Genomic DNA, 13,124 nt, shown 5'->3' with positions numbered 1-13,124 from the left:
CATGGAAGAAAATTGTGGAAGAGAGATTCAGAAGAATACAGGCAGGGGATATAGATTAGAAAGGGAAAACCCGACCTAGACTTGATTTATTTGTTTGTGGATTTGCAGATGTGAACAATGTCTAATCAATCATGTGTAAAGGCTTTGTGGCTATAATGGCAGGGGCCAGAATTTCAGATTCCAGGAGAGTGTGCCTTTACTAAAGAGTATTGTATCAGGGTTCCTTTAGGGACATGTAATCAATATGTTGTCAGAAGTTGTCCAAGAAGGAGCATAAACCAGGCAAGAAGTAAGACTGTTTATTTGAGCTGGGCAAGTGCAAAACAAACAGCACAGTGGAACAGTACTGGTTGATGAGGGCTGACAAATATGCTCACAGCAGACAATACTTTTATACAGTTAATGCAATGTGTATACATATTGGAAAAGCTGCACGTAAAAATTCACATCTTCACTATTCTCACAAAGCTGACTATGTCATGCCCCTATAGCTAGGCATATGTTAGTTGGACATTATTTGAGCAGAACAGACCTGTCCTCTCCTGGTTCGTCCCCTCCCAGTGTGGCACCACATTGCCTCCCACTCCACTTTGCAAACTATTCGCTATTAGTAATAACATAATTGTGCTGACTTCCATATCTTTATTGATCTGCCATTGGTCAGCACTGGATAAGAAGGAACACAAGACATCCTGAACTAGTCGGAAGGGAGCCATTCAGCTGGTGTCTGCCTGATGAGAGACCTTGCAAACATCGATGTGGACACACAATGTGCTTTTTGTTTTTCAGGGACACCAACACTACCATCTGATTGTCTCTTCTCTGATCACCCCTTCATCCCACATCCTTGTTCCCATACCGTGTGGCCAAGGGGTGATTTGAAACCGCCACTGGTGTTATGCAAGTGCCTTCCCAGATAATGTTGATTTCCCAAGCCACCACGAGGAATGGTGGGACTATCTCACCGACCTTGTTCCCAGTAACAATGGTCTGCTGGAGACAAGCAGCCAGAATTCAGCTCCCACCGTACCCCCGGCCACAGCATGCCTGCAGTGTGTTCTGACTGGCCTGCTGTAGAAGCCTATCTAAAGCATCCCCATGGCATGCATGCACTCACTTGCAATTTCCACTTTCCTTTTGCTTATGCAGCAGGTTTCTGTGTGTCCATTTTGTCATATGTACTGTGTGTCCCCCACTTGTTCCGCTCCTCACTTGGTCCCTGGGGCTGGATACAGCAACCAATGATCTATTGTCCCTCCCTTGGGGAACCAGCACCTTTATTGCCTACTTCTTCGATTGATCTTTTGATGAACACCTTTTTCCCTATCCATTTTTTGCTCTTTTTCTTGGGCATCCATAGTCATGTTACCCTGTCTATGTCCCCTCCCTTGTTTCCTATCCATCCAATGTGGACCAGATAATTCTGCAATCCTGTCCATCTACAGAGCATGCTACACAGAAAGCATCATAATACTCTGCAATAGGTGGCGGCACTGCAAAGACCACATGAACTACATCCTCACCATCATCCATCCTGGGAGGCTGCATCTCTAATCTGTTACCCTCATCATCAATTTTATTAGTAGACATTATATACCATACTTTTCCCTTGCTGTAGTTATAGTTCTTGATGATCGACTGCCTGACACAGTAAGAAATGAGCATCATGATGAGCATGGGGACAATAATTTTAAACATAGCCGCTAGCCATTCGGGCAACCAAGCTAGTCCAGCCAACTGTCCGAGGCTGTTGTCATGCATTTCTTTGACCATCTTTTCATGTAGTGTACGGATCTCCTCCACAGCTTCTGTGAGTGTCCCGTTGGCGGCATCGTTGGCGGGTATCACTGTACAGTAGCTTCTAGCAATTTCAAGGCAGACCCCACCCTCCATTGCAATCATTAGATCAAGAACGAACCTATTCTGGAAGGTCACTAGGCGCAAGGCATGAAGCTCCTTCTGTACTGTATTCAGTCGCATTTGCCATCTGTAGACCTTGTAGTGGGTAATCTGAAGCCACTTAGCATTTGTGGTTGCTTGTACCACGGGAAGTAGTAAGGACAGACAATTTCATGCAGAGTCAAATGATGATCCACACCGGCTGAATTACAAAGAGAAAGAAGCACTAATGGGAGGTGATACAGGCAGTTTTTCCACAACAGTGTGGTTAGCTTTGCTAAGCATTCTTTAAGGAAGCCATTTAAAGGTTCAACAACCCTGTTTACTTGTGGCCGCTACACTGTGCATAGACTGTGTTTTATTCCAAGGAGGTGGATTATTTCTTTCAAAATGTCTTTGGGGAAATGTTTCCCATTATCAGACCTTATCTCATCACATAACCCCATCTTGAAAACACCTCCCGCACTAGGAACTTTGCAGCTGATTTTGTGTCATTTTTTAGCACAGAATTCCACCTCAATCCAACGTGAAAGAGCACAGACTACCACAAGCATGTACCCAATAAGAAATACATCTGTTTTGCACGCCAACATATTCGATATGCAAGTGCCAGAAGTGCACTTCCGGATGCAGCGATCTCCCTGTATGGTTTTCAAAGTATGACTGGACAGAAATTGCAGGCACACCACACAATTCCCTGTGAACTCTGCCACTAGTTTATGTAGCTTTGGAATATACCACCCCTCATTTATTTCTGCCGTTATGTGTTCATTGGACACATGGGTGGGAAAATGCAACTGCTTTAGCGCTAAACTCAGCAACTTCTTTGGCATGACTGATTTCCCTGTTATATTCTGCCTCTACCTCTAACTCCCTCAGGGTCAGTCATTTTTCAAAGAAATGAGCTGGACGGGTTTGGTCTCTGTCTTTGGCTGGGGCCTCCCTCTGGAACAGCCTCCCTGCCACTCTACAATTTGAGGAGAACCATCTCCTGTTCCGGAAGCACGTCAAGATCTTCCTCTTTGCTTCTGCCTTTGTTCCCTCTCTCCCCTGCTGATCTGTTCTCTCTTGGCACCCTGCACCTAGCCAACATCTGTCCTCTGAGTCCAGGTACCAGCTCACCCTGTCACCCTCCTGCACTGCCTCTGGGCCACCCCTTGCACTGGGGTCTGTGTCTGTACCCATACAGCCCCCCCTTTTTTCTTCCTGCACTTATCAGACCTACCCTATCTGCTGCCTTAAACCCATCACTTGCCAATTGCTGGCTGCACTACCACTGTTTGTTGCCTTTATTATTCATTTATTTATTTATTATTTATCGGTTTCTCCTTTGCTCCACACTTTCCACTTCTCCTCCTTCCAGGCACTTTTCCCCTCCCCCTCTCCCATGCACTTGCACATTCTCAATGTCACTGGGCCTAGTAAGATCGTTGTTTTGTTCTCCCCTGTTCCCCTCCCTTGCCTTATGAAACACGTGTGTACGAGCGCGATAGAAATAAAATATCAAAATCATTATCAATAGCCTCACCAGCGAGCGCCTCATCATTATCAATAGCCTCACCAGCGAGAGTGAAGAACCTCTTTGTACCAACAGTTTTTTTTCATCCTGTGGGGCTTCTCCATGCAGTTCTATTATCTCGCATGATGGGTATTGTGCGAAAGTTTCCTGCTTTATTTGACTCCTGACCCTTTCTGTCACTATCATTGGTATTCTTTCCTTTGCTCCAGGGTATAGTCTTGTTATCCCTTCAGGTAAATCGGCCACTTCTTTGGCTGTTCTGTCGGTCATTTCGTTTCCTACTGATAGTAAGTCTTGTTCACCTTTGTGGATGGCACATTTTATTATTGCCACTTCCACTGCAAAATTCAATGCTTCGATCAGCTGTCCTAACAATTTGGCATGTTGTACCGGAGACACGCTGCTTCTCCTCAACCCATTACTTTGCCATCGTACTAATCCTGAATTTACTATAGATAAACAGAATTTGAGTATATATTAGCTGCATGCCCTTCCCCCATATTTAATGCGCAGATCATGTCCACTAGGTCTGCTACTTGTGCTGAATAAGGAAATGATAATCTCTGTTGTGATGCAACTACATACTATGTGTTCCAGTAGTACACTATTGCAGTCCCATTATGTCTTCTTCCTGTATTGGGGTCTATACGTGAGGACCCATCAACAAATACCATCTCTACTCCCTCTATTTCTTCTTCCATCACCCTGATGTTCTTTTCCAATCTGTCCATATAGGCTGCACAGTTATGCATGTAGCCTCCTTCCTCTACTGGTTTTGCTGTGAATGTTGCTGGGTTTACCACACAACACCTCACTACCTCAATAGCAGGGGTTGTCATTATTATTTCATATCCTGAAGCCCTTTGGGTTGCCAGTGTACTCTTTGATATGACCAGTATGGCGAATAGCAAATGCTCCACGTACAGTACTACTGGACCCCACATAGTAATTGTCATTGCCATTTCTATCACATACACAGCAGCCACAAGCACTTTATGACTGGGCAAGTGCCCCTGCATTACTGGATCTAGAAAAAACAATGTAGTAGACCAACGGTTTGTGTCCCTGTAGCTTCTTTCGTGTGAGCACTGGCGTCATCACTGAGCCATCCGAATGGGAAAAAAAGTAAAATGTTTGTTGTCATTTTATGGTGGCCTGCACTGGTGCATGGGCCAATGCCTCTTTCAGTTTGGCAGAATTCTCGTTCATCTCTGATATCCACTATATTTCAGTTTATCTCTTTGTGCATTAAGGGCTTTGTGAATGTGGAGTAGTCGAAAACTCATGCCCTGCAGTAATTGCATAAGCCCATGAACTGCTGCATCTTTTTCACTGTGCGAGGGTGAGCAGTCATGTGAATTGCTTTAACCCTCTCCTTTGCTATCTTGCATCCTTCCATTGATATTATCTGCCCCGAGTATACAAACTCCTCCAGGCAGTATTGTAGATTCTCCTTGTCCATTTTATACCCTTTGTCTGATAGTAGCATGAATAGAGGTACCAAATTGGCCCTACACTGCTCTACATTCTAGCTGCACACTAATATCTTGTCAACATATTGGATGACTGTGCTTCAAACTTGTAAGTTACTTAGGTCCATCTGTATCACACTGTTGAATTTGATTGGTGATTCGCAGTACACCAATCCCAGCAACATAGTGTGTTCAGATCGGGATCCCTGAAACCTAAATGGTGTCAAATATCTATAATCTGGGTATAGTGGGATGGAAAATAAGGCATTCTTCATGTTGATGGCCATGAAGTACTTTGCCTTCAATGGAATATTACATAGTTCTGTGGCATTGTTCGGTACCAGGGGAAATTCTGCCTCAACCCCATTGTTAAGAGGCCATAAATCTTGTATACATCTCCACAACCAGCCCTTTGATTTCTTAATCTGGTATATAGTGATATTAAATGGTGACATGGATGACTGCATTATGCCATGTTGCCACAAGGCACGTAGGGTTGGATATGTCCCCTCATCTGCTTCTCCTGACAATGGGTATTGTTTTGCTCCTGGCAGTGGCGCTCCTTCCTTGAGCTTTATTTTTACTGCCCCTGCCCCTTTTAGTACCCCTACATCGTGGGACCCTTTTGTCCGTAGTCTCTCTGGGATCCTTCTTTAAGTCTTCATCTTTGTGTCTGCTTCCCTTCTTTATCAGTTGTGTGAGTATTGGCACCAGCTTTTCTACCATTGTTACTGGGCAGGGTATTTGTAACTGGAATACCATCTCTCCCTCTTCCTACCCAATGGAGAAGAACTGTTCATCAGTCATTCCTATAATTGTAAGTATTGGATGAATGCATAGCACTTTAAGCCATTGCATTCTTGTCATCATCCATTCTGCATAGTATCACCATACCTTTGCGGATCACCACCTCTTCAAGCTGTAGCACTACCGTGGTGTCTTTTGTGTCTTCCTTCTGGTACTGGGGTTGGAATGGAAAATTCTGATGGCAATCAGAAGCCCTTCCCTTGTATCCCCGGGACCCATCCCAGCAATATCTCGACCCGTACATGCTGGGGTATATGGGCCGGCCTCCTATTGTGTTTTGGGCATGTGCCGCTAAAAGGAGCGCAGCCACTCATGTTTAATACACGCCTGGCATTGAGCACACCATCCCCTTTTCTGTGAATGATATTGCGGCATTCAGTTTACTCTGTAAGTCTCTCCCTAGTATGTTAATCGGAGTGTCTTTGGAGTAAAACAGGGGTGCTACAATGTGCTGTGTCCCTATTGTTAGTGATAGATCTTTTGTTACTGGAATCATTACTACTGCCCCAGAGAAGACTTGTGTGTCCATTAATTTATTTGCTAGTGGGACTCCCCTCTCACTTATGCAGGATTTAGTAGCTCCTGTATCTATGCGGAAAGAGAACTCTCTTGTTCCTATTTTCACTGCTACCTTGGGTTCCTTTTCGGGGCTGTCAGTTACTGCTAGGACTGGACATTTTCAAACTTTCTACAAGCTCCCCTATTTTTGTGGCTTATTCTTTGGGAACAGGAAAGGATTTCCTCCTACAATGCTGACCCCGGTGTAGTGGGGTAACACAGTCTGCCCTAACACTACTGTACTTCTCACATCCGGTGCTGGAGTATGTGTTATACTTGGAAATGCCATCCTGCCATCCGTCACCACACCTTGTGCATGGTGCAGACCCTCGGACAGTGGCAGCTGCCCCTGCTGCAATTGTGCTCGGTGGGGCTGCATCAGCTGCGATTGCTGCTGTACTGCAACAAACCCTTGTTGCTGTGCCATTTGGATTGCCAGTGCCTGAGCTTATTGCCCAAAAGGGCACATGCGTGCAAAATCCCCATGTGCCCACATATAAAGCATGGCCCAAAAACCCTGTCTGCATTGTGGGTATCCCCTCCACATTGGAACCACCCGGTATGTCAGTTTGCTGCTGCGGAGCTCCCCATTGTGGGGCATACAGTGGCAGCACATAACCCCATTGCGGGAAAACATTCCCCATGAGAAACCCTCATTGTTGGGGGGGTGCCACAGCGGCAGCGTCGGGTACGAGCATTGCCCCTTCCCTTGTGTATCATGCCAATTTATTTTTCACCAGCCTATTTGCTGCCTTCCTAGCATTTACTGATGCCTGTCTCTCGTTCTATTGCTTCTTTGTACAGTAATGCACTATTGTTGAATGTATCTCTGGCCATCCCTTCACTTCTATTCCTACAATCTTGCTTAGGGATGCCTGGATGTCCACTGGCAATCCCTTAACCTTTATGTGGTTGAATAAGGGTATGCATTCATCCCAGCACTTTCATGTTTCCAGCATCCAAAGATCCTGGACCTATTTGATATACTCTGCAGCGTCTTCATCAGGCTTCATCTTATGCGCCATGACCATCCCTCATTCTGAACTATCTGGGTACATACTTCTTAGGACCTTCCACACATGAGCTCAGCAGTTATTGAATGAGGTCCCATTGTGTGCATTATTATACTCTATTTCATTCCTTTGTGCCCTGCCTGTTCCCATGTTTTGCCCCCTCGGTCTCCTATTATGGCCGCCAATGTGTTTTTCAAGTCCCCTATTCCTAATGTCACCCCAACCATCTCTTTATCCAGTGCATTCATCCATTTGCTGGCCCCAGACACTAGTGAGGGCAGGCTACATATTAGGTTGCCTCATCCATTGTCTGTCATTGTACATAGTGTGCATCCCTGCACCCCTTCTGTAATAACAGCATCTGCATCACCCAGGGTTCTGTCTCCCCTCCCATCTTTTTCACCTGTGCTAGTCCTATCTTTACATTCTCTTTCCTGCTATGAAGGACAGTCAACCAGTCCCTCCTGGAACCTCGTGTTCCTCCCTTTTCCTTTGATTTCATCCCTTCCCCTCTCCCTGTCAGCGATCCATTATTCATGCTCGCTATTGTGTATGTCCACTACCACTTCTTCATCGTCTGACCCTATACTGTCCTTGTTCTCCACTTCTGTTTCCTCCTCCCCCTCTCCTTGTTCCTCATTGTCCAATCTAAATGTAATCCTTTCCAATGTCCACCCCTCTAAGTCTCCCATTTCCCGTCTCTGCCGATCCTTCCTCTGTACCTCCTTTTCAGTCACTCTCTCTGCTTCACTAAATAATGCATCCACCTGTTGTTGTGTGCTCTTTTCAATGTCCCCTAGGTATTGCAGCTACACCTTTTTGTGTGTATCATCCCTTTGTGTGTCTTTATTCTTCTTTATACCCTTCGCAAGACCCTCCCTCTCTGGGGACTCCCGCTGCGGGTTGGTATACACTGCCACAGGTTTTAATGCTGGATAGGCACCTGTTAGGCAGAATCATATGCAGTACCCTTTGGGAACACCACACACAATTAAGACTACAAGTGTAAGTACACTTTCACCTTTGGTACAAGCCTGTACTACACAGTAAAGTGGTAGCGATGGCTGAGCAGCCAGACTTATCTCAAGAGTAAAGTGAGCAGTACCAGAAGTTACACAAAGGACAGCAATTACCATGGTTCAAACCAACAATGATTCAAAGTTTCTGGTTAAATAATATATATTTATTTACACCATCAGTTATAAAACAGTTCACTATTATAAAGCAGCAGAAAATCACAATATTAATACACTACAACAACACCCAATCAGTTCTGGACAAGTTAAGCTCAAAATGAAGTGTGAGCAAAATGGCACTCCAGCAATTTAAAAAGGGGAGGAAAGACAAGGGGGGGTCATTACGAGTTTGGAGGTAGCCATGGTGCTATTAGCGCCATGTTTGCCTCCAAACCAGGGTCCAGGTGTGGTCTCACTGAATGAGGACTTACCGCGACATTCTGACCTATGCGGACCTGGTAAGTCCCCATTCAGTAAACCTTCACTGCCCAGGGATGAAGCCAGCAGCGGAGCAAACGTCGAATAAAAGGTGCACTCCTTAAAACCCAAACAGGTTCCGTTCCTCCTGGCTATTCGCTTCACTGCAGCGATGCACAGCAAATTCGACCAGGAGAGGGAAGCCAGTGTTTGTTGTTTGGTGAGCTGACTGGTCCCACCAAGCTCAAGGCAAGAAGATTCCTTGCTGATCTTCTCTGTCGTCAATGTTTCGGGCGATTTGGACCTGCAGCAGGGCTTCACTGTGATGTCCTGTAGTTGCAGCAGTCGTCTTCCTTCAGCTTCTCTTTGGTTCTCTCGATCCAGTGGCGACTCTGCCTTCCAAGTCCCAGGGACCTGCTTTTAAGCAGTTTTCCCCCATTCACACAGCCTGGCCATCAATCACACAGCAGGGTGGCTGTCCTGTCAGAACAGCCACCTAGCCCATCAAACTAGGGTGCGACTTGGGTCTCCAAGGAGACCCTGTGCGGGGGGCATCAAACCCTTCCCTCACATCCTGTCCACCCAGACTCTCAGGCGCCTAAGAAGGGCTTCTGTGCAGAAGCCCGCCAAAGGACGGTGAACAAAGGAACCAAACCTGGTTTGGCGTGCAGAGTAAAACACGAGAAAGACCTATTAAAAAAGAAATGACAAATAAACCCAACCGGAACCAAATAAAAAAAAAGGAGTCCAGCGGGTTAGAGTTTGAGGCTACCACCATAACGTCTAACATCACTGAGGCTATTTTCATAGCTTTCATTAGAATAAAAATGGTAGATACCACTGCCACCAGCCAAATCTTAGGGAAAGGGGAACAAAATAATGTTCCATGAAAACCAGACAAAAAGGGATAACTATTAACCCTTCTAGTACTCTATGGGAAGATAGGGTGTACTGGGTCTGTAAATTTAACAAGACTAGTAAATTCAATGGCAACTTTACATGTTCTGGGAGACAGTAGTCAATCCTAGAAAATGGAGTTTAAAGTGCGAAGTCTAAAAAGACAACGCTGTTTCACTGCACTGAAGGTGCTGTGTGACACACAGTAAAAAGATGATGCCCATGGAGTGGGTGAGACTCCATAGCCCATGAGCATAAAATGTACAACACACTGAAAATGAAAAGTTCAAAGCCAAAAAATAGAGTAAAAGAGTTGGAGGGCTCTAAGGTAGAGGGAATGTAGCACTTCTGTGAGAAATCTCCCTTACAGCACCATAGGGAGGGGGGCACTAGGCTGGTACCCCTCCTCAGCCCCCTTGGTCTCTTTCTTCATGGGCTTCCCTTATTTTCCTCATATAACCTCCAGAGTCAAATATATTCTGCCTGCTCTTTAACTTGGAGCCTTAAAATCCCATCAGTAAATACGAGAACATTTTTTCTATTATTTTACTAGCGAACGTTCCCTCCCCAGGCCACGCACCTGAAACACTAACCTGCAGTTACCTGGACTCACTGAAATGCATACTTTATTATAATATTATTGGGGTCGTTTTTCGCACATATAGTCGAGGGGACCATTATCTCCTCTCTTTTTAGTTGTGCCTCCCGAATACCCTAGTTACCCCAATCACCTCCTCCCAATTCTCTTTTTCCCCTTATATCTTCATGTTCCCCTTTATATCTTGTTTTCCCCAAAATACCCACACTCACCCGCATTCACTTCTCTTCCCCTTATACTTCCCTTTTGCTGTGGCCCTCTCAACAGGCCCACCCACACACTCTTGTTAGACACACTGGCCTTATCCACAGGCATTTGCACACACTCTCGTTGGATACAATGGCCTTCTCCACAGCCCCGTCCACTCACTCCGGGATAGTAGTTCATTGGCCGTCTTGTTGAATTCAGGGTCCGGCCATAAATGACTGACACTCCAGTGAACTGTTAACTTATTTACTTAAGTTCAGGGACATCAAATACAGTCCTTAGAGTCAGGTAAGTAAAAGGGGACATAGGACACCCACCGGCATCCTCTCTCAGGGCTTACATCCTTGCAACTGAGAAACCTGGAACACACTCATAGATAAACATTCTAAGCCCTGCATTCCATCTCAAGATTCTAGTCACTTGCACCAGATGAATGCAAAGTTAATCACAACACATCTTCCCCCGTAGGGACAACAACAACAGCAGTAAAATATGAGTGACAAGAACAATATTTCATCAAAAAAAATAGTCTAGTAAAGTCCCACCTGAAAAGCAAAAGATTAAAGAAAGCATTTCACAATAACCAAAAACAACTCCAAAAAGTTTAGACCTTGTCATCACTTCAAAAATCTATTAACATTAATGTCCATCTGTGGAATAAAATTAAAAAATCCACTTGTGGAGATATTGATCTACCTACATGGAACAGCTAATGATGAACACTCTTATCAACTTAATAACTCTAATGAAGACATAATCAACACTCATAACACTAATATCTCATCTCACTGCCTTCACACCACATCCACTGAAGCTACACCTCATACACTTAGATCTAAAAATCCACACACAGCACCACTCCCTACTCCTGCTACATCACCAGTAAGTAGTTTACATTTGCATTGCCATATTTATCACATTGTTCTAGCTAAATTTTAAACCACGCTGTTCTTGCAAAAGCTAAACACTATAACGTTGACATTGCACCTGAGTCAACAACCACCAGTCCCCACAAACATACCAAAATGACGAATTGAGCATTAAAAATGGTTTAAAATAACAACTAAACATTGCATCACGATACCATACTTTAAGCCTGCAGAGTCTTAATTGTAAGATCCTGTGGCGAAATGCATGGTTAAGTTACTCAAACACATGTATTGAACTTCTTTAGCGAATTTCATCCATATGGCAATAGCATGACTCACCAAACTTGAACTGGGGCCCAACCACAATGAACATTAAAACCTTCCACCAGATGAACATTAAAATCCTTCACCATACATCACCCTCCTGGTCGGTTCTGTGAGGTTCCCAAAACAGAAATCCAACCACCAAATAAGAAAACATTAATAGGCCTCATCATCACAGATGTGCATTATTGGATGTTAACTCCAAACATCAATAGTGTGACAACATTTCCATCAAAATTAAATTGTGCACCCCCTTTCCATGAAACAAATCCCTTGGCATCTGCAGCAAAAATCTTCAGGAACGGATTTCTGTACCAGCCCCTTCTGTAATCCAGCCACATAACAAAGGTACTTCCATTGCACCAAACTCCCATCAACCGCCGCAATGTTCATCTATGTGACTTCCTGACACAGCATTTTCTCATTTAAACTTTAACCAAAGTCACTTCAATTTTCAGCTCCTCTGGGCTCCAGTCCACTGCAGCTCCTCACAGCTCCCTGTAGCACTTCCTTGAGACTCCCGCCTCTGCCATTTCTAACCAATGGACCTCTTGACTTTCCACTGGCACTTTTAAGCAGCTCCCTTGGACCTCCTGTCCAACTACTTTTACTCTGCAACGCCGCTTGACAGCCTCTTGCAGCGCCTCACTGCACACTGCAGCACATCACATAGGGGCTCACTTGCCATTACTAAAGCGCCTCTTCACTTCAGCAAAGTGCAACACTTCATTAATGCGCCTCTTCACACCTCTTCACATCTGCAGTGCCTCTTCACATTTGCAGCACCTCACTGTGCCATACAGCGCTTTTCTGCCTCTGCAACACCCCTTATGCAGCGACTCTTCACTGCATCTTGCAGCACCTCACTGCCCTTGCAGCATCACTTCACTGCCTGAAGCAGCACCTGTTCACTGCCTCATGCAGCACTTCACTGCATCTGCAGTGCCTCTTCACTGCCTGTTGCAGCACCTCACTGCTCTCGCAGCACCTCTTCACTGCCTCATGCAGCGCTCCTTCACTGCCCCATGCAGCACCTCTTCACTGCCTCATGCAGTGCTCCTTCACTGCCCCATGCAGTGCCTCAGTGCCCTCGCAGCACCTCTTCACTGCCTCATAGATCATCTCACTGCCTGTGCAGCGCCTCTTCACTGCCTGTTGCAGCGCCTCACTGCCCTCGCAGCACCTATTCACTGCCTCAAGCAGCGCTCCTTCACTGCCCCATGCAGCACCTCACTGCCTCTGCAGCGCCTCTTCACTGTCTGTTGCAGCGCCTCTCTGCCTCTGCAGCACCTCATTGCACATAACAGCGCTCCACTGACTCTGCAGCACCTCTTGACAGCCATGGCTGCTCTCTGATTCCCATGCCTTCACAGTGCCTCTGCCTGGGCCTTTCTTGCGCCTCTACCTCTGTAGCACCTCTGTCTGGGCCACACTTGCTGTCACTGCACCTGCAGCGCCTCACAGCCATCCAGCGCTCTTACCTGAGAGAGGATCACTTCTTTTAGGGGGGCGGTGGGTGTCTCCCTTT

This window comes from Ambystoma mexicanum, chromosome 11 (assembly GCF_040938575.1).
Source record: "Ambystoma mexicanum isolate Mex_15411 chromosome 11, UKY_AmexF1_1, whole genome shotgun sequence".
In the NCBI taxonomy this organism is placed as follows: domain Eukaryota; kingdom Metazoa; phylum Chordata; class Amphibia; order Caudata; family Ambystomatidae; genus Ambystoma; species Ambystoma mexicanum.
The sequence above is the reverse complement of the archived record's forward strand: the minus strand, read 5'-3'. Positions refer to the sequence as shown.